The following is a 5,538-nucleotide window of genomic DNA, read 5'->3' on the forward strand; positions in this document are numbered from 1 at the left end:
TGTGTGTGTGTGTGTGTGTGTGTGTGTGTGTGTGTGTGTGTGTGTGTTGGTAGGTAGGTATGTACATACAATTTGGGGGAAAGTACAGGAATAACTTGGGAATCCCCCCAACAGAGTTGAATAACTTGAGAACAATCCTTCCAAAAGGAGAGTTTGTCACCTCTTCTAAGGGCAAAAATAAGCTGTCGGTAGCTCAGCTGGTGGCCTGGATGAGCTAATCTAGGCCCAGACAAGAGCCAAAGACCCCACACAGGAATGAAAGGGGTCACTGTTTAGTAAAGCGATGAGGTCAAAACTTCCAACCAAGAAAAATGTCCTTTTCTCAAATGAGTCTGTGCTAGGGTTGCCTCTGAGAAAAAAGTACGGTTCCCGTGGAGAGGTGCACTTGCTTCCCAGATGAACATGTGAGGAAATCAGCCACAGCCCCTTGCAGGGGCAGGGGGGAATGGAAGGAGATCATGACACCATCCCGTGGGCACCCTGACCCCTTCCTCCCAGGGACAGCAGAATCACCATTATCAGCAGAAAGCAGGCTAAAGGACTCTGGTTTATCAAACCTAAAGGATTTGAGGGGCAGCACCTCAATTCTTGTGAGGAACAAAGGATGAGGGAAAACCCAATGGATCGGAGAGGGCACCAGGAGGAACCACGACAGAGGTCAGAAGCTGTGTGGGCTGCTTCTCAGAGGTTCTTCCCTTGTACGTGTAGGGATTGGTCACAGTAAGTTACAAACCCCCTCTGCTCACAGGACATGCTCTTCGGAAACATACCTCGCCCTTTAGGGAAACTTTCCCACGCCTCCGTCATGATCCAGGCTGGCAAAGCCTGGCAAGCCACAGGGTACCAGGGAGGAGACAGAACTGCTCCCCAACCATCTTGGAGCCACTTGGTGGCAAGAGGGCTGGAAGGGCACTGTTCCCTTCTTTGTTAGTGTTAGTGAGCTAAGCTCCAGTAACAAGCAATCCCAGATCTCTGGGGCTTAACACGGCCTGACATGTGGCAGGTGCCTCTCCTGGGGGCCTCTACCTCCAAGCAGTGCGGAGGATTGAGTTCTTTTCAAACGGGCTCCGTCCATTCGGAGAACTTTGCTTTCAGTGAGGTGGAGGGGAGAAAAGAGAAAGTATAGGCAAAGGTACATACGTAGAGGGACGCCTGGGTGGCTCAGTCGGTTAAGCATCTGCCTTCGGCTCAGGTCATGATCGCAGGGTCCTGGGACCCAGCCCCGCATCAGGCTCCTTGCTCAGCGGGAAGCCTGCTTCTCTCTCTGACTGCCTCTCCACCAGCTTGTGCTCTCTCTGACAAATTTAAAAAAAAAAAAAAGTACATACGTAGAGTTTTAAGGCCAGGACTGAAAGTGGTGTATACCTGCCTATATCCCCTAAGTTACAACCCAGTCTGAGGCCACATACATTGCAAGGGAAATTGTGAAATCTAACTTTCCTATATCCCCATGTCTCCCCAGAGACACTGCCACACCCATTTGTCACTACTCAGTGAAACACTGCTAGTTAAAGCCAGCAGAAGAGAGACCTGCAGTCAACATGGGCAGAAAAAAATCCTAGATTAGTTAGCACTGCTGCAAGCATGCATAATGAAGTCATGAATTCCAGGCTCAAAGTCATGGCAAAGACGCACGTGAACACGCCCGAGGTCTATCCTGATTTTATTTTGTCTAGAGTTTCAAAGGCTGTGTGGGAGCTTTTGTTCAAGTGCTGATGTAAGAGCACCCAAAAATAGCCTTCCGACCGGATATTCCATTAGCTCTTGGTCCAGAAAGCCATATAGGCCAACCGTGGGAGCAGCAGCAGGGGGTATATCCTAGAGCAGAAAGGTAGCATTCAATTTATTCCACATTTATGGCAGTAAATATTCAACATCTTCAGAAAGTCAAGAATGTAGGTAGGCCTTTTTGATATTAAAGCAATCTACCTCTGTCTGATTCCGGCTTAGCCCAATCTAGCTCATCTTCACTATTGAAACTGATGCCTTCAACACATGGTGGGAGCTCTTGTCCTAGAGAGACCCTGCTCCAGAGACTAGATACCCACCCCCGCCCCCCGACCCATGCCAAGAAATCCTCCAGCATGAGCACACTGTAGCCACCAGATTCTGGCTATAACTAACAGAAGCAGTCCTATCAGGTTTGATCATAGTGGCATGTCTGAGAGCTCTTGGGCTATATGAGCTGTCTTAGGACTATCCCTCAGGGGAGGGAATGAGGGAAGAAGGTATTTGGTGGCTTCTGTCTCTGATTGGGCAACATTTCATCTTATGGGGTACTAACTCCCTTGCACTTGTGTGTTCCCTTATGGGGTGCAGAGTGGCGTTTCATACTGGCATCAATAGAGAAGTCCCAGCGTAGGAGACAAGTGGCAAATGCACACGTCTGAGGTGAGAAACTATCAGGATGTACCTGTGGAAAATTGGCCAAAGCCCACACAGAACTGGCCATTGCAATAGCAGGTGCAACAGGAGAAAGGCAATGCTTAAAAGTGTTGCATAAGGGGTTTTAATCCAACTCAGTCAATGGTATCTATTGTTATTATCATTACGAGCTAGCTGGGCACAGGCACCAATCCTTGAACATGGGTCTGGTGCTCTGAAAGTTGACCTTGGGCCAGATACAAGCTGTCTCTTACAGACTTGGGCTGACTCACACCCCAACTCTAACTGGAAGCCCAGGGAACACTACGGGGGCTGGGGCCCCTGATTGTTGCTGTACTGAATCCCCTCCAGAGACGAAGGGAGAGTTCCAGTAAGATGAGCTCTGCCCCGCTACTCTGACAAGCTGTGTCAGACTTCCAGGAACTGTACTTTGTGTAACGTGGTCTGAAGCAGCATGGTAAGAAATGCAATTAGCTGCTAAAAGCATGGATCGTAAGTGAGATGGTCTGATCCCTGGGAGGCCATCAGTCAAGAAGTGGACAAAGGCATCCTTAGTCCACAGTGCTTATGGCTCTGTCTTGATAGAGTTGGCTCACTTGCCCCCATTGTGGGCACAGCATGAAAATTTAACTCTAAAGAGAGGGATCCAAAATAGTGAGTGAGGATATTATTGCCCACCCTTTTTTTTTTTTTTAGGGTCACTGGTGATTAAATATTAGGGGAAAAAGGATAGGGAAGCAGTGAAGCTTGATCTGATAAGCTTGACGTGCTGCCGGGTACAGAGAGCTGGACGACACCACCACACACCTGTGCCCTTGAGTCCTTGAGGCGAACGCCATTGGAAGGACCCACTGGGTGTCAGGGTAATAGGGTGTGGGCATCACTCAGATGCTTAGGTTCGGGCTCTGCCTCCAGAGAATAAGCAATGAGGCCCATCACGCACTGCTCACAGAAACGTGCCTGCTGATGAGCAATTGTCCTTCCTGGCTTGAGTGCGGCCAAATATACACTATCAGTGGTAATTGTGAGTGCAGTGGTTCTGGCTTAGGAGTCTGTCTTGAAATCCCGGCTGTGTCCTTACCAAATGATGTATTTAACCTCGCTGTGCCTTAGTCTTATATGTAAAATGGAAGAAATGATGATAGATCTCTCTTAGTATAGTTATAAGGTTTAAATAAGACAATAAATATAAAGTGCATGAAAGAGTGGCTAGCATATAAAAAGCCCTCAAAAACATTAGCCATTATTATTGCTGACATTTATTGAGTTGGCTTATGGAAATAACCATGACCAAGACAGTATGTTAGGGGTCTAAGTCCTCACATTTATCCTATGATCTCTATAATATTAATATCCCACCGAAGAAACTAAGATGTAGAGAGTGACTTCCCCAAAGGCAACCGGGCCAGCTGATTTCTTTAAGAAGTTTCTTTAAAAAAAAAAAAAAAAAAGATTGTATTTATTTATTTGACAGAGAGAGACACAGCGAGAGAGGGAACACAAGCAGGGGGAGTGGGAAGGGGAGAAGCAGGCTTCCCGCCGAGCAGGGAGCCTGATGCAGGGCTCGATCCCAGGACCCTGAGGTCATGACCTGAGCCGAAGGCAGTCGCTTAACCAACTGAGCCACCCAGGTGCCCCAAGAAGTTTCTTAAATATTTTTCCTTGTCTGGATCCCTGCTATGCCATGTAACACCTGTGTGATGACACCTATAAAGATCTGTTTCGCACTTCGTCTTTCTCGAAGGGGTTAGCAAACTATAGTCCTTGGGCTAAACTTGGTTTTTTAAGTAAAGTTTTATTGGAACACAGTCGTGCCCATTTATTTCCATATTGCCTGTGACTGCTTTCATAAGCTACAATGGCAGAGTTGAGTCATTGCTGGAGACCATATGGTCCACAAAGCTAAAAATATTTGCTAGCTGGCCCTTTCTAGAAAATGTTTGCCAGCCCCTGAATAAGACTATGAGCCCCTGGAAGTAGGACTCATGTCTTCTGACCCCCTCATCTTGGCACATGACGGGGGCTCCCTAAATACCTGCCAAATGAGGGAAAGAGTGAATATGTGGCCGACTCGAATGGAGGTGTCAGGATCTGAGCCCCACCCAGATTCCGGGAAGCCCGGAAGCTCTGTGATGCAGCCACCTGCACAGTGGTCCCCACAGGTGACTCCCACATGATCACCCCAGCTCCAGTCACAGCCCCTCTAATGAGAGGCTCAGCATCTTCTTGGAAGGAAAGCCCTCTTAAATCCCCATTTGTGAAATGGAAAAGATGCTGCTGGAGATGCTTCGGAGAGCCATACCCTCCTCCTTTGTGCCCACTAACTCCTGCCTCTGGCTTTGGTGCTGTGCCTTTTCTTAGAACCTTCAAGAACTGGTCAGAATTTGCCTGAGGCAGGCTGTCCCACAATGACCACTCCAGACTCTTGTTGGAAAACAACAATACAAAAAAAAAAAAAAAAAAACTACCATTTATTGAGCTCCTGCTCTGCCAGGCTCTGCACCATGTATTTTATACAGTCAACACCAGTTCCTAGAAAAGCCCCGAGAGGACAAGTGGGCTCTATCATCCCCATGTAAATATCAGGAAACGGAGCCTCCGGGAGGGGCAAGCCACCCGCCCAAGGTCACATAACCAGGAAGTACTGCAGGCAAAATGAAAACCCACTATTTTCTCGTTTCTCATGCCCCTGACCTGCTTCCCCAGGGACCATAACCCAACAACTGGAACAGTGTTGAAACTGCATTTCATGATCTTTGAATCGAGTATTTTAGCTGCATTCACCTGACCCAGCCTGGTTAAGGGGTCATTTATGAATGATGCATTCACTGTTCACTTGCCCTGCCTCCGGTTCTAGGCTGGATACTGGGAACACGGAGGTAGAAAGCATGGCTTTAGGGTGCCTGGGTGGCTCAGTCGTTAAGCGTCTGCCTTCGGCTCAGGTCATGATCCCAGGGTCCTGGGATCGAGTCCCACATCGGGCTCCCTGCTCAACAGGAAGCCTGCTTCTCCCTCTCCCACTCCCCCTGCTTGTGTTCCCTCTCTCGCTCTCTCTCTGTCAAATAAATAAATAAAATATTTAAAAAAAAAAAAAAAGAAAGAAAGAAAGCATGGCTTTACCTCTCCAGGACCTCGCCCTTTAGTAAAGGAGAA

The sequence above is a fragment of the Callorhinus ursinus genome, unplaced genomic scaffold (genome assembly GCF_003265705.2).
Source record: "Callorhinus ursinus isolate GAN/ISIS: 27379988/994484 unplaced genomic scaffold, GSC_fseal_2.0 scaffold49, whole genome shotgun sequence".
NCBI classification, from domain to species: Eukaryota; Metazoa; Chordata; class Mammalia; order Carnivora; family Otariidae; genus Callorhinus; species Callorhinus ursinus.